At 43.1% G+C, this 23,213-nt stretch overlaps 1 pseudogene; it reads left to right on the forward strand.

Annotated features, from left to right (window-relative positions):
- The first annotated feature begins 1,671 nt into the window (after positions 1–1,671).
- The window catches only part of LOC142446066 (transcription factor Spi-C pseudogene), a 42,557-nt pseudogene continuing 21,015 nt past the window's right edge, over positions 1,672–23,213 (forward strand).

Consider the following 23,213-nt stretch of genomic DNA (forward strand, 5'->3'; position numbering starts at 1 on the left):
GCTAGCCAAAAGATTTCTGGCTTGTTTGTAGTTTAACATTATGGAAGAAATATGTGGTAGTCGGCTTCCTTAAAGATTTAAAACCCTGAACCCCCTGTGGGGTGGTTCTCCTCTGTCCTGCAGGGTGACCAATAGTTGCAGTCTTCTCTACGGGAGCAGATGGGTTTAGCGATTCATCCAAAGGTTTAAAATAGTGAGTAGGCAGCGCAAAACTAAAGCTTGCCTGTGGGATAGGTTTGGCCCTCCGACTAATTTGCAACCTCTTCCCTGAGCCCTGGCATTCAGCTCTGAATTTCAGCTGTCTAGAGCTACAGCACACAAGTGTGGCTATTAAGAAGCTGGAAACAAATATTTTTTAAAGACCCAAAAAACCATCGCCGTCCAATGCCTGGTTCAACAACTAATTGTCCAGCTGGAGAAATTGAAGATTGGAAAGAGGAAATGCTCAAGGGACAGAGTCTCAGACAACAGGTGGCATTTTCTGCCAGAACAAAGCGATGCAAACCAGCCCCTTGCAAAGCAGCACTCAGTGGACTTGACTGGCACTTGCTCCCCTCTCTTCAGTCTCCTGTTTGCTTACACATGCATATGTGCCTTTCTCTAGTTTGTGGCTCTGACTCATAATACTGACCTCTGAATTCTTCTTTTGGGACCCTTGGGGACCCTGGGTCTTATTGGAAGCCCCCCGCTCCCCCCACCCCTAGGCCTCTTGGCTTAGAGTTGGTGTTACTTCTGAGCGAGCTGGCAGTGGCCCCTCAGACTACGTCACTGGACCTATTTGAGCTCCACATTTTGCTACACAGTTAATGAAAGCCGAAGATAGGGTTTGAGCTTAGCTGCCTGGTTCTACCTCCTGTGTGACATTTACTCTGCTTTCTTGGATTAATATCTTCCATATAGAAATGACAGGCAAATTTGAATGTCATTGTGTGTATTTATAGCTATAAAGTGAGTTGGAATGCATTTCACTTTTGTTCCTTTTGCCTTTTAATTTTTTTAGACATTTATCCACTATGCAAAGCAAGAAAAGTGTCCCGGGCCTGTAATACTTTTAAAGACTCACAGAAATACTCACATTTTAATTTCTTTTAAAATAAGTCATGTAATCATAAATTCATAAAAGAAACCCAACCAATATAGTCATAAAATGTTTCAAAATCTTTTTAGTAGAGAAAGGCAAAAGTGTCCAGGTCCACAAAAGTCATAATTCAGTACTGCAAGCAGAGAGTGGAGTTGTCCGAAAGACTGAAGTTGTCGAGGATTTCATCTTGCTTGGTTCCAAAGTCAAGGCTCATGGAAGCATGAGTCATGAGATCAAATGATGTATTGCATTGGGTAAATCTGCTGATGTCACCTTGAGGACTAAGGTGCACTGACCCAGCCATGGGATTTTCAATTGCCTCATATGCATGTGGAGTTGGACAATGAATAAGGAAGACCAAAGAAGAATCTATATATTTGAATTATTGTGCTGGCAAAGAGTATTAAAAGTACCACAGATTGTCAAAAGAACAAACAGATTGTACAGCCAGAATGCTCCTTAGAGTCAAGGAGGCAAGTATGTCTTACTTTGGAGACATGCTTGAACATGTTGTCCGTAAAGACTAGTCCCTGGAGAAGGACGCCCTGTTGGTAAAGTGGAGGGGCAAAAACAGGAACACCTTCGACGAGATGGATTGCCACATTGACTGCAACAGGGGCTCAACTGGAGCAATTGGGAGGATGGCACAAGACTGGGCAGTGTCGTCTTCTGCTGTACATAGTGTCACCAGGAGCCAAATCCAACTCGACAGCAAAAGCAGCAGTGAGCAGAGGGCCTGGGTGCTACAAAGAGGTAAGCACTTGATTACTCACCGAAAAGTCGGTGGTTCGTAGACAGGCAGAAGCATTTAGGAAGAAGGGCCTGGCGATCTGGGTCTGAAAAGTCACAGCCTTGACAATGCTATGGAGCACAGTTCTACTCTGCAAAGCATAGGGTTGCCATGAACCTGATGACTGAATGGCAAGTCGTAGCTAATTGATAGCTGCAGACCAAATTATATGGAGTAGTAGAATCCAAACATTAAGATGACATGTTATGACCCAGGTTTGTTACAAACCTAGTTGCCCAGAAAATACCAAAGTGAATGTAACAGAATATATTTACTGGAGCAAAGCTAACATGAATCGAACAGTATCAATCCTTATCAGGAAGACACTCAGCAGAGGGGAGAGCAAAGGGGGTTATACAGGTTATAAATATTAATTTCTCAAGAGAGACATCAATGTGCAAGCAAGGTTTCAGGGACCCTTGTTTCCAAAACAAAATCACCAATAACAGACCATATAACCCAGTCAGACCCTAGAGTTCCTGCTTCTCAGAGCTGGTTGTATACGGATAATTTTCCTTTACAACCCCAATTCCTCAGGCCAAACCAGCACTACTAAGTTGCTTGTTATGTTATTGTTTGGCCTGAAAGTGACTCCAAGGAACCAGTTCTTTAAGATTCAAAAGGACACCTAAGGGTGGGTGGATCCCCCCAATTCAATGAGTGTGGGATTATAAAGAGATGTTTCCCCAGCTTTGTCTCCCCCAAAGACATGCCAAACATTAGAGGCTTTTTGCCAGCTTATGGTGGGAGGTCAGATGCTTAGAGACCTCCTCCCTGAAGGCAGTCATTTGCCAGACTACTGTCTGGGTCCACCAGAGGTAGGGCCTGCTCCCTGATGTTAAGGACAATGGGCAACATCTCCCTAAAGGCTTTCGACCAATAGTCTGGTCCCTGTAGGCGGCCTTTACACCCTACTGATAATGATTTCTATGGAGATCCAGAGAACAGGTCAAACCTCAGTGACATCCAAAGTTAGGCTGCCATCCTGAATCTAGGATCCGCCCATCTTGTCACATATGTACCCCCAATCCCTCCTCTTCCTATTGCGTGTATGTCCCTAGACAGTCTCCCTTTCATTGCTGTGTAACCTATAGTGCAACCCCTTCCTGTGACGTACGTCTTTACCTGTAATCAGTGGGCTTGCACTCCCCACAAAGGTATATAGGCCTGGTGAGCAATAAAGAGCTCTCTCGGGCTCCTCTCTTGGCCTCTGCTCGGTTTCCTCTTCCCTGTTCCCTTGTCCTCCTTCCCCTCCCCATCTCTCCACAGGGACCACCAAGCGGGGCTGAGGGGAGCATGCTATCGTGAAATGTGTCTGACTCCATTATTTCAATCTCTCTTCTATCTCTCATGCTCTCTATGACTTCCTTTGATATATATATAATCAACCATACAATTGCACCTATCAAATCCACGATTATGGGGGGCTCGCATTTCCTTCCACACATGAGCCTAGAAATCTGGGTTCTAGGAGAATAATTTTGACCTGCAATCTGGTGACAGCTATAGAGGTTGTTCAAGGGAGCACTGGGCACAGTGTTTCTGGGAGTCTTGTTCTGGTCAAAGGACAGATCCCATTTTACTTCACACAGCCATTCTGAAGTGATCATGTCTTACTCCAAGCGGTGTTTTCAATACGTTTCTTTATTAAGAAGTCTCACTTTGCACTACTGAAACTGCCTTCTGGTGATTTTAGTTCCCACCCAAATCATAATGATCTTATTAAACACACATTTACCTGGAATAAGATTATTGATTGGCCTCCAACATTCTCATCATTTCAGAAGACTTCGTAGAAATCTCATTTCTCGCTCATGGCAGTGCTTTGTTTGGGGCTGGAATTGTACTAGCAGGCGTGGTACAACTAATACATTTAAAAGACAAATGGGTTATCCTTTCCGACACCCCCTGGCTTTGCTACAGTCTCTCACATATCACCCCTTGCACCAGAGAACGAGGAAGTGCATGAGGTTCCTGGAAGCACTGCAGCAGAGCGTGCCTGACTTTTGGGGGGAGGATGATGTCACTCCAGCCACAGAGAAATTACTCACTAGCTGCCACTACAAGGCACTGGGTTCTCTGAAGAAGGTGGGGAGGGGAGGAAGTATGTTGAAGAATCATCACATTAAAATTCAATGCAAAGTGAAAGCTTGTTTTCAGTGAGGTTGAATGACTCAGCAAGAATTCTACTTACTGCTGCCTGCAATTTTTATAACAAATAGGAAAGCAGATTCTCATTATTTAATCAAAGTAATTCTATTACTCATGAGATGGCAAGGACGCTAAAGACACAGTTTCCTGCAATAGTGTTTTAATAAGCACTGCTGAGTGTCACAAATGTTTGGTACATCTAGTCATTGAGAGAAAGGTGGCCTTTGGCAGAGGGGCAAAAGTTTTGTTTTTAGGTTGTTTCTATTTGTTTTATTCTCATTCTAATACATAGCATAGAGCCCTGATGTAAAAGTGCATTACAAGTAGGGCTGCTGATCACAGGGTTAGTAGTTCAAAACCACCAGTAGCTCAGAAGGAAAAAGATAACCCTTTCTGCATCCATAAAACTCTACATCCTCAGAAACCCATAGGGGCAGTTCTACTCTTCTGAACCGACTCCCCAACAGTGAGTGTGTCAGTGCTCAGTGCATTTAAATCTTGCATTCAACTCCCTTTCTTCCAGTCACAATACCTCCAACCTGTGACCCCAATTTTCCTTGGGAAAACATACGAACTCACTCCATTTTTTCCTTAATCTTTTCATGTAATATTTTATCTGATAGCCTGGCACCGTCTAATTTCTATCAGATAAAATATCATCTGGGGTCTTAAAGGCCTGCTTCTAAACAAGCAGTCATCTAAGTGAGATGTCAACTAAGTCCACATGGAAGAAGCACACCAACAGCAGTCACCGAAGGATTGTAAATCATGCAATCAGAAGCCAAGAGAGGGAAGAGTATCAGAGCCTAAGTTTTGTGAGAATCTGATCTTCAGAAGGACATGGATGACAGTGAGAGCCCAAGATACATTTATGAGATCTACACAGAAAATAAGCCTTCGGTGATTTTCCTCTATCCACATTAGAGGGATGGAAGATGACTATAGAAGTGCATTGGAAAGATCACTATAAGAGCTAAAAATTGACCTTGGGCCTCTACTCAAATACTCCCTCAATGCATGAATACTTTCCTTTATTAAATTGGAACTCTATGATGCTCACCCTCCCGACACAACTGCTGGAGCCAAAGTAGGTGAAGAAGTAAATGTGGTGAAGAAAGCTGATGGTGCCCGGCTATCAAAAGAGATAGTGACTGGGGTCTTAAATGCTTGAAGATAAACAAGCGGCCATCTAGCTCAGAAGCAACAAAGTCCACATGGAAAAACACATCAGCCTGTGTGATTGAGTGGTCCCGAAGGGATCAGTTATCAGTCATCAAAGAACAAAAAATCATATCATTGGCTGCATACTTCCATGATACGATCGCTGAAGACAAGTGGGTGCATAAGCAAATGTGACGAAGAAAACTGATGGTGCCCAGAAGGTGAACAAGCGGCCATCTAGCTCAGAAGCAAAAAAGCCCACATGGAAGAAGCACACCAGCCAGTGTGATCACGAGGTTCCAAAGGGACCAGGTATAAGGCATCATGCCAAAATATATATATATGTATATGTGTGTGTGTATATATATATATATATATATATATATATACACACACACACCATATTGAATGAAGGGGGAAGTGCAGAGTGGAGACCCAAGGCCCAAGTGTCGGCCAATGGAGATCCCCTCATAGAGGGGTTTAGGAGAGGAGATGGGTCAGTCAGGGTGCAAGGTAGTACCGATGAAGAACACAGCTTTTCCCCAGATCCTGGATGCTTCCTCCCCCCAACTACCATGATCCAAATTCTACCTTGCAGGGCTGGATAGGGCAGAGGATGTACACTGGTGCATATGGGAGCTGGAGGCACAGGGAATCCAAGGTGGATGATACCTTCAGGACCAAGGGTGTGAGGGGAGATGCTGGGAGAGTGTAGGGTGAGTGGGTTGGAAAGGGGGAACTGATTACATGGATCCACATGTGACCTCCTCCCAGGGAGATGAACGGCAGAGAAGGGGGGGAAGGGAGACTCCAGATAGGGCAAGATATGACAAAATAACAATGCATTAATTACCAAGGGCACATGAGGGACGGGGGAGAGGGGAGGGAGGGGGAAAAAAAGAGGACCTGATGCAAAGGGCTTAAGTGGAGAGCAAATGCTTTGAGAATGATTGGGACAGGGAATGTATGGATGTGCTTTATACAATTGATGTATGTATATGTATGGATTGTGATAAGAGTTGTATGAGCCCCTAATAAAATGTTTTTTAAAAAAGAGATAAAAATTATAAACCTGACTTGAACAGTGATTCTCCTCCCTGCACGTTGATGCACGTTGGGGATGATCTGGTTTTCAATTTTCTGTGGGTTTTTTTTCTTCTCATTTTTAGTATTTGTTTCATAGTGGGGTTCATCTCAGATGTATTTTGTCATTGGGGTAACCAGTTCAAATTTTTGTTATGATTTTCTGGTTTTCAGTAAATGAAACCCAAGATTGATGAACTTATAGAGACAATAAGTCGAATAAGAGTTCCTGGTGGGGAGGGGAGCAGAGTAAAGGGGAACAGTTATCAAGGAGTTCAAGAAGGAAGAGAATGTTTTGTAATTGATTGTGGTAGCAACTGTACAACCCTTCTTGATGTGACTGAACTATAAAATGAGATGATAGCTGTATTCACTCCCAATAAAATGGTTTTGAAAAAAAATGTAATCGTTTATGAGACATACATGCCCCTGCCCCACACCCCATGTCCATCACCCCCACCCACCCATCCAACCCCCACCCATCCTGACTTGAATTTCAGTTAAATTTTATCACTCTTGTAGGGGTGTCTGCTGCTTTGGGGTGACCGTAGCACAATGTTGTATGGCAGCAACTGAATGGTCCTCTCCTTCTCTATCCATCTTGAGAAACTGACGCCAGCGGAGGTGAAGCTTCCTCCATCGAAGTCCTTGGTAAGATGCACACGTGGAGGCAGTATGTGGTTCACAGGCAAGCTCTCGGCCTCAAACAACACCAGTCTTCACAGGCTTCCCTTCATAGCCCTGCGGGGTAGAAGCAAATCCCCAGCTTTCAACAGCAGTAGCCTAGGACAAACTGGTAGTGCTCCCCAGTGACCTGTACTAGGCCTCGATGAAACGTATTCTAGAGTTCAGGTGTATGTGGTGGGGGTAGCCATGCCCTCTGGCCTGTCGGTCAGCCTGGTCTTTCTCCTTGATCTCTCCTTCAGTAACTGGTGGTGAAGTGCACATGTGTCTCTAGAAGGAGAGCCTACGGGAAGTATCCAGTGTAAGGAGAAGAAGGAGTATGCTCAGGAGAAACTTGGAAGGGAGTGGGGAAAACAAAGCTGAGAAAGGGAAGGAGGCAAGCAAAGACCTACTGTCTCTTAAAGTCCAGACTTGGACTGATTTTGTATGTGGAGGGGGACGCTTGCCTCTGGAGCACAAATTGCAGGACACAGTTGTCTTTGTCTTGCGGTTAGAGGACTGGCCTTTTGTAACTTTTATCTGTTGGCCATTGGTCTGGAGATGGAAGCAGGGTAATTTCCCAGGCCTCCCTGGGAAAGGAGGCTTACATCCTCCCAGAGCAAGGCTTTGGCAAGATCTCAGTTTACGCTGCTAGGCACTGCCTGGGGACAACTGTGAGGATGAGGAGGAGGGCGGCACTAGCTGATATTTAGGACTACAGCATGCCACCCCAACCACACTACTCTCGGGCAGTGAAATTCAATTTTAGAACTTCTGTTGAAATCCTCAGGGAAAACAGCTTCGGTGCCTGCAGCATCTGGTGCTCCTGTTGGAAAGAGCCCCCAGAGAGGGAACAAGAGTTGAGAAATGCATCGAGATATAGTGCAAGGGCATGTTTGAGTCCTGGAATCTAACTGCACACAGGTATCTTGGCTGCAGGTGATATCCAAGCACGAAAAGTGAGCAAGCTGATGAGCTCAGGACGCCAGCATTTAAAAAGAGCTGAAAAAGAAGCATCACAGATGTCTGGAAGTCAGAGAAATAGGATCCAAAACTGTAGAAGTGGTCTTATGGCTGTGTCCTTATGATTTGGGAAATCAGTTGTGGACTATTTCCCGGTGACATGCATCCATACACAAAATCTCACTGCCATCTAGTCGATGTCCACTCTGCGGCCCTACAGTTCCAGAGACTGGAAGGCTAAAGGGAGTCGAAAGCCCAGTCTTTCTCCCACTGAGTGGCTGGTGACCTTGCAGATGGCAGCTCAGCCCGTGACCGCTACGCAGTACCCCCCCACCCCAACTCCTTCTCCTGGAACTGTGAAATAGAAATGCCGTGTTTATCACCAAGCCAACATTTACTTCTGGAAACTTTTTATCTTCTTTCAAAGGTCCTATTCTCTTCTTGTACCATGTGATCCAACACCCCAAGGCCACAGATGACTAGAGCTAATGGAAATTAGTTCAGATGTAACCAAATTCTCTCTGGACAAGCTGAGCTGCAAGGTGCAGCAGCCTCTGTTGGCAGTGAACTAAAACGCTGGATTGCGTGGGTTTAAATCGACACAGGGACAAGTCAATGCCACAGTCACTGAGAAACTAAAACAATGGAAGAAGAGGCGACTCGGCAAAGCTGAAGAGCCTGAGTCTCAACACTCTCTTGGAGGAGGAGGTCAGAGACGGGGCTGGAACTGGGAGAGGGGAGGGGGAGGGGGGAGGGCCAGGGGCAAAATCGAGAGTTTAACAGAATATTAGTTGTTGATTTCGTTTCTTGAGATGGGCTGTATAAATATATATAGTATGTTTATGTTTTTAAAATTGCTTTTAGTCCCTCCAGATTCCGTATCCCTCAAACCTAAATATTGGCTTGAGTAGCTTAAAAAAAAGTGTGTTGGGGAAGGGGGGGAGTAAAATTGAAATGGACTTGGAGTCATCAGTGACAAACAAGCTCACCTCAAACGAAAAAGAAAGAAAGAAGCTGGTTCTCACAAAGAAACAGGATAACGCAGCTAGAGAAGCAGAGGCCCCATACTCAACCTCCTGAGAGTACTGGAGACGTCGCCTCTGGTCCTGACTTCCTAGTTTCATTCCTGTGTGGTCAGCAGGGCCTCGTTTCCTCCTCTCAGGTCCTTGAGACATTACCCATTGATCTCTTAAGATTATGTACCCTACCCATAAGCGAATCCAGGTGTGGATTCTGTTCTACTATCTGTTCTGTCTATAATATAGGATAAATGCCGATTATGCCTATGTGGCCCATGCAAATGAAAGCTTGTCTTGAGCAAGGGCGAAGGTGAAGCATGGCACATTTGGATAGTATGGGAGATTAAATCGTTGGCCCTATTCTTCACCCCTGCTTGTGTAAATACCCTTTGTCATGTGACTCTGTGAGGCCTCTCTTTAGAGGCCCGGTCTGTCCTGCACTGTGGATTCAGCCAGGTAACTTCCTTTAAATAATTGGACATTAGCAAAAATGATACAAACAAAGGCTTGAGATACACTTATGTGGTTCAATTTTCCTCCTTGCCCGTTTCCCCCCCCCAAGGCTGTAAAGAAAACTGCCTCGGGAACGAGTGGCCTGACAGACTGGGCTCTGAAATGAGCATGTCTGAAGCCAACCTGGGTCCAGCTCTCAGTTAGAAACCAAGCCCAGCTGAACGCATGCCTTAAAACAGAGCCACCAGCTTATGTCAGCCAAACCTCCGACACACAAGCAAGGAAAAATGAAGATTCTTATAAGCGACCAAACTTGGAATATTTGTTTTGCAGAATCGTTAGGACTATAGCTCACTGTCTGCAGTGAAAATTCCCAGGCAGTGCACTGTCCATGTAATTACTACAATTCCATGGGCCGGCCCCTCTGTTGATTTGGGCCTGTGTGTGGTGGGCACAGCTCTGTGTGTCAAGCGTTACAATATCCGAGCTATTGTAGATTTCCAGTGGGCACACGGATTTTTCTCCTTTTTGGGACCACTCTGAAAACACCATTCTTCAAGTGTCAGGCACACTCCTCACAAGGCTGGGAGAGCTTAATTATAAAAGGGCTGAATTATGTAGCTTAGAAGAAAACCTTCTTTCTACCTTTGTCAGTTCTAATTCCTGGTACATTTTATAATCCTCTACCTTTTGAATTGATAGCAACTTCCCTTGAGGGCCCTTCCCCACCCCTCGCCACCCCCATGCTCTGCACACACCCCCAGGACCCCCCCCCACACTCCCCCAAAGCCTATGATTTATTTGGTTTTGGAATGAGGACACCATTGTTAACTAGTAAGAACAGTTTCCATGGATTGATAAGGGTAGAAGTCGAACGAATATATTGAGGGAAAAGGAGAGGTGAGCAAGAGGACATGGTAAACATTAGCTTGTATTTCAAACATTTACCTCTAGAATGTCTGTTTCTAATTTTATTTTTTTTCTCTTTTTTTCTGTGAGTTAGTGAGTAGAGAGTGAGTGAGTTAGTGAGGAGACAGTCAGTGAGTGAGTAGAGAGTGAGTGAGTGAGAGAGTGAGAGTGAGTGAGTGAGTAGAGAGTGAGTGAGTGAGTGAGTGAGTGAGTAGAGAGTGAGTGAGTGAGTGAGGAGAGAGTGAGTGTAGAATGTCTGTTTCTAATGCGTGACTCTTTTCACAACTAAAATTGATAAAGAGTTCTGTATTTCACAAATCTCTTTTCAGACAAATCATCTTATTTAATTATTTCTTCATGGATAGTTAGTAGGAAGACTATCAGGTGTTTGATAGGCAATTTACATAAATTATCTCACTCAGTCCTCATAATAAGTCTTGAAGTGCGTGTTATAAAACATTATATTATCTCCATTTTTCATTTGAGAATTGGAAAAATTAGGTGACATGCCCAAGGTCACCCAGCTGGAAGAACTGAGCCAAGCTCAGGTCTTCGAAGTCCCCGGTTCTCTGTTTTGCATCCCAGTGTCTCCTCCACCCCAGTGTGTTCAGTTCCCCTCAGCACACATGAATTAAGCCCAACTGGGGAGAAAGCCTGTAGTCATAGAAGTACAATCCGCTTACTTCCGATAAGAGAGTGAGAGAGTGCCTCTGATTTGCAGAGCAGTTCCACACCAGGACGGCCTTGGAGACTTCCCTTAGTCCTGGAGATCGCCTCTGCCACTCCCTGGCGTCTCGGAGAAATCCAGCTGGTTCTCTTGAAGTAGAAATGGGCTAGAATGAGGGTCAGCTTCCAAGCCCACCTGGCAGCTCCGGCCCTGGCCACATGCAGGCAGAGGCCGGTCCTTCCCCAGAGACCGCAGCTGCAGTGTGCAAGCAGTGCTCTGTCTGAGCCCCTGTTGGCTCTGTATTTCTTCTGTTCTGCGGAGCCGGCAGGCTGAGGCCCTGAGGAATATGAAACACACGCCTTGCTGCTCCTTTGATGCTGTCAAGAAGAGTAAAGACGTAACCTTCAATGAATTTCTGGAACTGAACAGGGATAGACAGAATCAAGAGTGAAAGAGAAAACTGCAGTTTAAGAAAAATTACGAAATTTAAATTGGAAGCAAGTGTAAATTTTCAAGCTATTGTCCAGCTGACTGCATGAGATCCATTTTCCTGTCTCATCCTTATCCTAAAGCGTGGAAATGTCATTTTTTAGATATCTCTCCAAATGTTAGCAATATCTTTATGGGACTAAGTAGTAAAGAAATAGAAATTAAAATAGAACTTAGAAATTCTAAGTTAGGGTTCTCCAACCATGTTTTTGTTTTTCATAAATATAATGGCCAAGGCCAAGTCCTCCTCCTGGACAGCTGGATCATCCAGCTCTGGGGGTTTTCTTCTTCATGCATGTCTTGGACAAGATGACACATCACTCAGAGCCCCCTCGATGCAGGGCTGCTGCCCAGATACCAGATACCAGATACCAGGTGTGCTGCTGACAGAGACGGCAGGCTTCGGCCCCTTCAGGGCTTGCCTCATCTATGGGGAGTAGCCTTGTGCAAGGTCACAGTCTGTCAGGGCTGGCTATATGCAGTTGAATGATAAACAAACAACAAGAACAACAACAAAAAACCCAATGCCATTCCGTTGATTCCAGCTCATCATGATCCTATGGGATTTGGGAGACTGTAAATCTTCATAGTGGCAGATAGCCTCATCTTTCTCCCACATAGCAGCTAGTCGGATTGAATCGCTGGCCCTGCAGCCTGCAGTCCAACATTCACCTCTCAGTGCCACCAGTGACTAAGAGGAATAGGAGATGCGGTGTGGGGGCGATCGGGAGGCCGTTTGGGACAACTCTGAAGGGTCATTCTCACTCAAGAAGTTCCTTTGAGGGCTGGGCCGCTGAGGATGCTGCATGGCCTGCCTCATAGTTCCGTTTTCACTTCTGCCCAATAATGCTTCCTCCCCTCCCTTCGGCAGGACTTGGTCCCAACTGTGCTTTCTAATAAATATCCTGCACACTAAATGCCATCTCAGCATCAGTTTCCTGGGAAATAAGATGTAAGGTATCAATGATTTCCATTTTTAAAGTAGTTTCTTAATGAGCTGAACTTCAGCCTTATCAGAAACTGGACCAAAGAACCAAGTGAAAAACAAATAGTGGAGAAGGCACTGAGGCAAAGTTATAGTCTTCGTTTTTAAATGATGTTACAGTAAATTGGCTGTACTTTGTGTGTGACCCTGTGATTTTAACATGTATATGGATTTGTGAACCACTAGTGGTGACTTGTTGAGCGGCTCCCTGCAAAGTTGGCGACTCAAACCAGCAGCCACTCCTTGGAGAAGCACAAGCTTTCGACAGCTTTGGAAACTCATCAGGGCAGTTCTGCGCTTAGTGGGCAGTGAGTTATCACAATTGGTATCAGAGCAAGTCCATTACCCCAAATCACCTCCTTATCCAGCTCCTTATATTCATGCCCTTCATCCATGCCCATCAGGGGGCACCACTGGTTTGTTTTCAATCGTGATAGCTTTAACTTCTGGAGAATGTCAAATAAATAGACTCAGACGGTATGAAACCTGAGCCTGGCTTTTCTCCCTTTAGCACCATGTCTTTGAGAGGCATCCAAGTTGTCACATGTAGCTAGTAGTTAGTTTCTTTTTATTGCCAAATAGTTATTCCATTGTACAATGCAACATAATTGATCCATTCACCCATTGAAGGACATTTGGTGTTTTTTCCCTCCAGTTTGGGGCCATTTTATTTCTCTAGAGCTGTGCTTATCAACTTTCGTTCATTACTGAACCCTAAAGAAACATTTTCAGATAAATTTTCCTAATTGTTGCCCCCACCATGAAATTTTAACGCCAATGGTTATTTTAATTATTTTAATGCCGTCAAACTAAACCAAACTCGTTGCTTCCCAGTCAATTCCGATTCACAGTGATCCTAGAGGAGAAAGTATACCTAACTGCCCCTGTGGGTTTCCAAGGCTGTTACCTTTTACAGGATGCGAAACCCCCAGCTTTCTTCCACAGAGCAACTGGTGGGAGTACGCCACAGACCTTCCGGTTAGCAGCGCAACACATAACCCAGGGTCCTACCAGAGCGCCTTTCATTGTAATACCATAGTCTTTTTAAATGTTTTCCCAACTTTCTTCATTGGTTTATTTGTTTTCTTATTACTTTGTTTTAAGCTAGATAAAGATTTCAATACGTATATGTAATTATTATGGGATTAAATTATTATAAATATTTTCTTCCATTCTGTAGCTAGCTTTGTACTCTCTTAACAATATCTTTCTCAGAGAAAACGTTTTGGTTATTTAACTTTTAGTTTTGAAGTCAGAGCAAACGCCACTTTGATGGTTGAATTTATTTATTTTAAATGAGTTTTATTGGCATAACTCCACATATATAATTCAGTAGCTCAATCATATTAAGAAGAGGTTGTAATCATTGCCACAATCAATTTAAGCACAGCTTCTTCTCATACTCATTGTTGTGAGATCCCCATTTTATTTTATTTTTATTTATTTATTTTATTATCACAGGTTGTTTATTGAAGATACATAGATGCATTTATAAAAATGTGTATTGAACCTTACCAATTGGGTTTTTTTCTTTTCTTTAATTCAATTTTATTTTTTATAGTAAAACTTTATTTCTATTTCATGCAGCATAATTCAAATTAACTCTGTGTTGTAAGGTGAGAAAAAGATGACAATCTGCAATCTCGTAAGAGATTTCTTCAAGCTTTTCCACTGAATACGGGCATAGAGTTCCCGGGCCCCCAAATGTTGACATCCAACATTTTTCCCAATGAAAATTTACTTATAATCACAGAAAGAGATTACATCAATTTCCAAGAATCAAATTGTTTGATGCTTTAATTATAAGCTCTTATGGTATAAACTGGGACTTTGGTGGAGTAATGGTTATGAGTTGGGCTGTGATCCACAAGGCCAGCAGTTCAAAACCATGAGCCACTTCCTCTGGGAGAAATATGAGCTTTCTACTCCCATAGATTTAGTCTCAGAAACTCACAGGGACAGTTCTACTCTGTCCTACAGAGTCACTATGAGTGGACATCAACTTGATGGCAATGAGCTTGGTTTGACTTTTTTATGATATATAATCACCTCTGTCAGGCTGTAATCATAGTGACAGATTTATTTATTTTTCCTGCAAAGTTCAGTGGTATTTGTTTTGAAGTAAAAGGGCAGAATACATGAAAACACTGAAGTCTTGCACATATTTCCTATAATAAAAATAGTAGAAGGCTGGAGACTTATAATAATTCAAAAAAGGCCTGATTTATGGCAGATGGTGGGGGGGGGCTGGTTTTGCCACGACAATGAACCTGCTCATGCAGCCATCTCTGTGCACCAGTTTTTGGCAAAAATCAGTTGGCTCTCTTGCACCACGTCACCTGACCTAGCTCCATGCAACTTCTTTTTGTTTCCACGAGTGAAGACAGACATGAAAGGACAGTGATTTGATGACATAGAAGAGGTGAAGAAACAAAAAACGAGGGAGGTGCTGTCAGCCATCCAAACAGATAAGTTTGAAAAATGTTTCTGAGAATGGAATCACAAATTTGATAAATGTATTAAGTGTAATGGAGAGTACTTTGTAGGTGATAAGATTGTTTTGTAAAAAATAAAAAAAGAAGTAAATACATAGCTTTGAAAAAAATTCTGGTTTGTGTGAGGGGGGTACCCCCTCATATATATAAGGGAGGTGACATATGGTTCTTGGACACTAAGCAGGCTCTTCACCTTGCTGTTTTAGAGATCGAATTAGAAAATTGCATGACCTGAGAGTAGGAGTCCGCTTTGACTTGATGTTTATCCTTATGGTAGTGGACTTCCTCACTATTCATCCTTAGGTAATTGACTAACTTTACTCGACATAATGGTTTCCAGGTCTATCCATGTCCTGAGGTGTTTTGTGGGTTCATACTATTTTTCAGTGGTGCTCAACATTCAGTGTTATGTACCAGAGTTTCTTTATCCATTCTTCTAATGGGCAATTGGGCTGTTTCCAGATTCTTCTTATTGTGAAATGTACTGCAATGAACATTGGAGAGCATGTGTCTGTTCCTGTCCTGTCTCTTATTTCTTTGCCCACCAAAGGTATTGCTGGGTTGTGTGGTCATTCTATTCCCAGTTGTTTTAGGTAACACCCTATTGCTTTCCACAATGATTGTGCATATTTACAAACCCACCAGTAGTGTATGCGTTCCAATCTCTCAGCACACTTTCCAGCATTTGCTGCTCTCTGGATTTTGTTTGTTTGTTTAATTAGGGGAAACTCTATTAGGTTTCTTTCAAATACAAAATTTTAGTGTGTCTGGTCTAAACTTGGAAAGTTTTGAACTAATGTCTTTCATTTATTAGTATATTGTGATGTGCTAATTGTAGTGATATATTTTGAGTTTTGTGTTTTTCCATGTGGCATCAAATCAGAAAAAAAATTGAATACTAAAAGTCTAATTTCCAGAAGTTCCATCAAAAGAGGTTACAAAATATTACGTATTTGTCAGTTTTAATGTTGCCTTATTAATATATTCTCAACCAGCATAGATAAGAATAGAAGTATCTACTTTCCACCTTACAATTTTTTTGCATCTAGTGATTGGCAAAAATATTCCACAGACTTCTAGAGCTACACATTTCAAACAATTTTCTACTATCCACACACTTCTACTGCCAGATTTTGTAGACAACCTCATACTGCATTTCATCCTCTAGGCTTATATGTCAGAAGAGTGGGTAGCATGCAATAGTTTTTCTGGAAACCATTCCTAACCCAACACAGCAAGTACATGTGAAATGAGTAGCTAATAAATACATTTCATTAAATCCAAACTAAATATATTCCTAACTCCTTAGAATGATCAACCACTTGAGATTAAAAGGTTAGCATTTTATTCCATTTAAACCAAGGACAAAGTTCAGAAAGGTTAGGAAAAAGGAAGAATGGAAACAGGAAACACAGGGAGGAAGTGGGGTAAGTGATGTTACATTGTGTGAATGGCAGTCAATGCTATCAAGCAAAATGTATGTGAATTGTTGAATAAAAAAACTGATCTGCTCTGTAAACCCTCACCGAATTCACAGTAAAAAGTAAAAAAAAAAAGTAAATAAAATTAAATCTCTCATAAATATATCTCCAACTCAACCTCTCCTTAACCATATCCCCACTCCAACACTATACAACTCATAGGAGAATTTATATAGAAATAGTATTTCCTTACTTTTGTAAGATTTACAAAAATATATAAATACAAGCGCTTACTTCTAGAGTCCTTCCAGGAGCTCTGGAAATGGCCAGGATGCTTGAAGCACAAGCTTTAATGGTTTAAGGAAAGTGTGTCTTTGTCATTATAAGGGCTCATCCCTGATGTCAATTGGGAAATTAATAACTGGTTGGTTGACCCTCCTGCCCCTAATACTTACCTTATGTACTAGTCTTGTCCTTCTCAGATCAATGCAAAATTCCATTGCAACAGTAATTTAAATCCAAGAGCTCTTTGAGAATTTCTGTGCTCTGTTTTTGCCTGTAGGCTTCTTCTGATTAGGTTCACAACTGTCTACCTCCTGAGTGACTCTAGTTCTCCTTCGGATTGTCTCTCACTACCCTCACAACAGGAAGTGACAACCCTGCCCATCCTCTCTCAGACACATTCAGAGAAGAACCATAAAGGAATCCGCCTGTGTAACTGAGGATGGGGACCACGATCATGAACATAAAAGTTTAAGGCAGGAGAAAGAGCTGGCTGGGTTTTAAAATATGATGGCTTTTACTTATTTTTCTATTGAATGTGGTCCTTGTAAAATTTCATGTGTGAATGTGTTGTACTTTTTCATTTTAATAGGAGCTATTAACATCAAGTGGTATTACACATTGCTACCACAATCAATTTTAAAACTTTTTTTTCTTCTTGAATTCCTTGATATCAACTTCCCATTGTCACTACCAAGATCCCTTATTCTTTTTTTATAATATATATTTTTTACCATATCTTACACAATCCAATATATCCATTCACATACAATTCTATTGTTTGATCCCATTGAGTGGAGTTATACAGTCATCAATTCTATCAGGTCCCCATTCTCCCCTACCCCCTCTCTCTTGCCGTACCCTCAGGGAATCATTACTCCTGTTACTGTTTCTGAAGGGTATCTATTTTGACTTTCATGAACCGAACTATCTTAAATATACAAATGAACATATGCAAATCTAACATGACTAATGAGGTAAAACTAGAGGATAGTTATGTGGTCTATCAGTGTCATATTGCACCCTGGATTTATCATCCTTTCCATGTGGCCCTTCTGTGAGGGACTTTCCAATTATCTTACTAGTGGGTTTTAGGTCTCTACTACATCCAAGCCCCTTAACGTTGATTTGGTTTCTTGTTTTTGAATTTCTGATACCTCTTCCCATCAATACTCATGATCACACAGGCTGGCCTGTTTCTTCCATGTGGGCTTTGTTGCTTCCCTGCTAGATGGCTGCTTGTTTAACTACAAGCTTTTAAGACCCCAGATGCTATATCTTTTAATAACCAGACACCATCAGCTTTCTTCACATTTGCTTATGCACCTATTTTGTCTTCAATGAAGTGTCATACAATGTCTGTTAGGAAGGTGAGTATCATACAATGTCACATTATTAGAACAAACTGTTCTTGTACTGAGGTAAGATTTAAGTAGAGGCCCAAAGTCCATCTGCTTCCTTGTTGCATTTGCATATATAAATATATAAATAAACACACACACATATATTTTTTCTTCTTTCCTCATTTTCTGTTTTTTTCCCTTCTACCCCAGTATTATGTTACTCATTGTCCACCTCTTGATATTCCTTTCAGATACAATTCAATTGATCAAACACAACAAGACAAGTCACACCCCCTCACCATCAAATTTAGAACACTTACTATTCCCTGTACTCATCATTGTTGGCTCCCAGCTCACCCCCACCCCCGACCCCCTCTCCTCATTGTCCCTCAGGATCCATCGGTCCAGTTGCTGGTCTTTGTAAAATTTGAAACAGCACACACAAGTTTAGCAATGAAAGACTCACCCCCTCTCCAAAACCTTAATCTCTTACCCAGAGTTAATTGGTAACTGTGATCAATGGTGTTTTTCTGTGCATGTATTTAAAAGATTGGCTTTACAAGGTTATGATGACTCTGGCTTGAGGCACATTACGCTGAGAGTAATGATGATACATCTTGGTGGCAATGTTCCAAGAAATATCTGGATATTTTTAACAGGCAGTTAGAGAACAGAGAAGTAACGAGTAGATCTGTGACTTTCCCCTGCATTTTTAATGATGTGAGAATAGAGGAATTGTGCAGAAGTGAAAAGAGAGCTAGAATAAAACATAGCAGAATTTTGAACCTCAGAAAGCATTACAGGCTTAGAAAGTGACTGAGGAAAGTGCAGCCCTGGAAGGAGACAAAAGTCAGTGAGGTATCTGTGCTTTAGTAACACGAATTTCCTGTGACAATACGATACACACATGCATTTCTACAGACAAGAAAATGTAAAGCAAATGTGGGGTCCAAGTCTTTCTGCTTCTTGCCTTTATTCAGCAATCTCCGACTTTGAGTTTCTATATGCAAGACTTTGGGCCTTTCATCTACTTGAACCTGTGGTAACTGCAAACTCCCCCCATGCCTCAGCTTTCTTTCCAGTCCTGTTCTTTAGTCATTAGGAAAACTTCCCTCCTATCCCATTGTGATAGGCAAACTTCTGAGGTGCATCCCTGTGCACACTCTCCTGGTGTTCACATGCTTGTGCAACTTTCTCCTGTTAGGCTGGACCAACTGTTTATATTCTAACCAATAGAATGTGACAGAGGTGAATACATATCACTTCTAGGATGACATCATTAAAGATGGCAACTTTTCTTTCTTTTTTTTTTTTTTTTGGGACCAGCTTGATTTATTCAGATTCAATATACAATGATGCCAACGGGACCCCAGAGTGTGCAAAGTTAAAGCCTTCGACTGCAGCTGAGAGGAGAGGGCAGGAAAGGGACATTGGGATGTGAAGGCAGGCAGCCGTGGCCAGGGCAACCTGCTCCCCTGGGTGGAGGTTGGGTAGGAGGGTGGCCTGAGCTCAGTGCCTAGGAGAGCCTGGTGACCAGGGGAAGGGGGCAGAGACCTCCCCCTGGCCTGGGCCAGGAGCCCAGAAGAAGTGCCACGTGCCTGAGGGGGTAGCAGCCCAGGGACGGGCCAGAGGCAGGGCCAGAAGAGCACCATTTCTTCCTGGGAGGGTCGAGGGTGCCTACGGAAGCCAGGAGGGGCCACCTGCCCGGGCTGCGAGCTGGCTGGAGCAGGCTGCGGTGAGAGACCTGAGGCAGGCATAAGGCCTGAGAGCCTGGGCAGCCGAGCTGGGAACTGGACGGGGGACCCTGTGGGTGAGGGCGAGCCTAGCCCAGGAGTATTCCTGACTCCGGGGTGCCCAGGGAACGGCCCCAGCCCCTCCTCTCCCCCGGCAGGAGCTGGGGAATCGGTAGCACAGGTCTGTGGGCTGCTCAGTTATGGAGGGAGGCGGGGCCAGAAGGAGGGCTGGGGGGCACGCCCCCACCACGTTGGCCACCACTACTGAAAGATGGCAACTTTTCACTTGCTGGCAGCCATATAAGTAGTTGCTGGAAGTCGGCTGTGACTCATGGTGGCCTCCTGTGTATCAGAGTGGAACTGTACTCCATGAAGTTTGCACTGGTGGATTTTTCAGAACTGGGTCACCAGGCCTTTATTCTGAGGTGCCTCTGAGTGTAAATGAACCATGTTCACCACTCAAGAGTACTTTGGAGAGGTCCGTGAGGTAAGGAATGGGAGCCCTCAGTCTGAAGGTCCATAAGGGATTGAATGTCTGATAATTGCCATTGAGCAAACGTGAAAACTTCCTCTACTGACCCTCCAGATGAGACCACAGACCCGGGTCCAACACTTTGATTACTATCTATGAGATATTGTAAAGCAGAGGATACTGTATAAAAAATCAAAATGTATTGATTTTTTTTTACTCATAGAAACTGTGAGATGATAAATGTGCTGTCTTAAGCCACAAAATTTGGGGGTGTTTGTGACACAGAAGTATATAACTAATTTATCCTCTAAACTCCTAATCCTGGTTGTCCCAGGTTTCTCATTTCATTTTCAAGAACTGCAGAGAAGTCAGTTTAGGAAAGTGATCCAGAGGCCTGAACTAGGCCAGTGGCAGAGGAAATAGAGAGAAGTGATGTATGGAGAAAGGGTCAACTGTACTTAATGATGAATTGAATGGAAGGAGATTAAAGATAGGGCCTATCAACGTGGGTACCCAGGTAGAGAATGGGGCTGTTTATTGAAGAATGATATACAATAGGCAAGGCAGAATTTTAAAGTTGATTTTATACATTATGACTCTGTCCTCAAGCTAGAAAAAAAAAGTTTAGTTTCAAGTTCCTTGACATATTTGAAATTACATTTAATTTTCCCCATCAGGATATACCTTAGTCCAAATGCAGTGCTATGCATTACAGGGAGAGAATCTATGTGAGTTCTCAAGTTAATCTCATCTCATTAAGAAGAGATCTATTCCTATTGACTTGTTCCATCATACACATTCTAATAAAACCAATAAAAATAATGAGTCAGCCACAAGACCCAGCAGGTGGAGAACTAGGGAGACACACTAACCAAATATGATTTAAAAATGTTAAACCATATTTAACAAAGACAGGTGCTATCGATAATAATCCTGGAATCTTGACTTCCAGGGGGAAAAGTAGGACACTGATTTACTACTGCCTAGGAGAAGAAGCTGAACCTAATCAGACACCTCAAAAGTCATTGCCATCAAGTGGCCCTTTAGCACAGGGCAGAACTGTCCCTATGAGTTTCCAAGACTGGAACTCTTTATGGGAGTAGTAAGCCCCATCTTTTCCCCATGAAGTGGTTGGTGATTTCAGACAGCTGACCTTAATATTAACAGCCCAACACGTAGCCACTATACCACTAGGGCTCATAGACAAGATTTTTAAAACTCCACCCACTGCCATCAAGTCAATTGATTCTGACTCATAATCACCCTATAAGAGTGTCACTACCCCCATGGGTTTCCAAGACTACTAATCTTTAGGGAGTAGAAATTTTCATTTTTTGAACTACTGACCTTGAGTTTGGCAGCCCGACATTAACCTACTAAACTATGACAGCTGGGTGAATGGTCTGTTAGCCTGTTGACAACGCCAACTTTAATTTTTGCAACCAGCATTCCATTGAGACAGTGGCCTGCCACTCTGATGGCTGGTGACCAAAAAGGAAACAGCAACAAGCAGACCAGCCACATTTCTATTTCTTGCAGTTTCACCAATTGGCAAGGGACACTACCTCCCCTGTATCATCCGATCATTAATAGACATGCTCGACATCAGGCAAACCCATCCTCCGCTGTGCTACATGAACGGAAACTATGCGCACATTCACATGCTCTATCACACCCACCTAGGAGTGCACCAACAATCATCAACAATACACAAATACAACATCACCAGAATGCCTCCACAATAACATACAATTCCAGTTCTCACAAAGAAACAAGACATGTGGCTCAAACAATCGAACAAAAGAATCAGAAACTCTAGTTAGAAATGCTAATGGACCTACTTAATAAGTGATTCAGACGAATGATATTTGGATATCTTCAGTAGATTAATAGAAAGATGGGTGGAACCCTGGGAAATACAGGAAAAACTATGAGAATTTGGGGAAATACAACAAAAATAAATGAGAAACAGAACCACACTAAAACAACAAATAGAAACCCAGAAGATTAATACTCTTTGGAAATAGATACTGCATCAAAAGAACAAAGGAATAAAATGGATTCAATGGAAAACTGAATCTGTGAGCTTAAAAAGACAAATCTCCCAGAAGGAGAGAGAGTGGAGCACATCCTGGCCCACCAAGCCCCAAGGACAATATTCTGGTGCAGAGCAGCCAATGCACAGAGAGGACAGTAGGGCCGGCCGTACCATGAGACATGACGTCCCTCACTGACCCATAGCATTACGGGGGACAACACTGGAGACACAGTGTGGGGATTGTGCCCGATCTGACCCCACCACACTGGGGCGAGACACTAAGGGGTACAACAGAGCAGCAAGGGGGACAAAGCAGCAAAGTCCCTGAGGAATACCAAAAATAGGCTGGGGCCAGGGTGTGGCACCTCATCAGACTTGACTGGAAAATACCCATAATGGTCAACAGACAGACCTGGAATCTATTCATAAGCTCTTTTTTTTTTTTTTTTGCTGTTGGTTTTGTTTTGATTTTTTGTTTTCATTTGTTGTTATGTTTTGCTTTGTCTTATTTTTTTCTTTGTGAACCCTTTTATTAAACATGGGGGGGGGGGTGGCAGAGGGCTCAAGCTGGTGAAAGGAGACACTAGGCCAGCCCAGAGGGCAGGAGTCCAGGGCACCGTCACAGTAGACCAAGGAGTGCCAAGTGGACCACCACACTGGCCGCAGAAGCTTATGGTGCCCAGCTATCAAAAGATATAGCATCTGGGGTCTTAAAGGCTTGAAGATAAACAAGTGAGAAGCAACAAAGCCCACATGGAAGAAGCACATCAGTCTGTGTGATCATGAGGTGTTGATGGGATCAGGTATCAGTCATCAAAGACTCAAAACAAAAAATCATACCGATGTGAATGAAGAAGAGTGTGAAGTGGAGACCCAAAGACCACCTGTAGACATTTTGGACATCCCCTTACAGAAGGGTCCCAAAGAAGAGATAAGCTAGTCAGGATGCAGTATAGCACTGACAAAACACACAACTTTCCTCTAGTTCTTTAATGCTTCCTCCCTCCCTCCCCGC

This window comes from Tenrec ecaudatus, chromosome 4, assembly GCF_050624435.1.
Source record: "Tenrec ecaudatus isolate mTenEca1 chromosome 4, mTenEca1.hap1, whole genome shotgun sequence".
Lineage (NCBI taxonomy): Eukaryota > Metazoa > Chordata > Mammalia > Afrosoricida > Tenrecidae > Tenrec > Tenrec ecaudatus.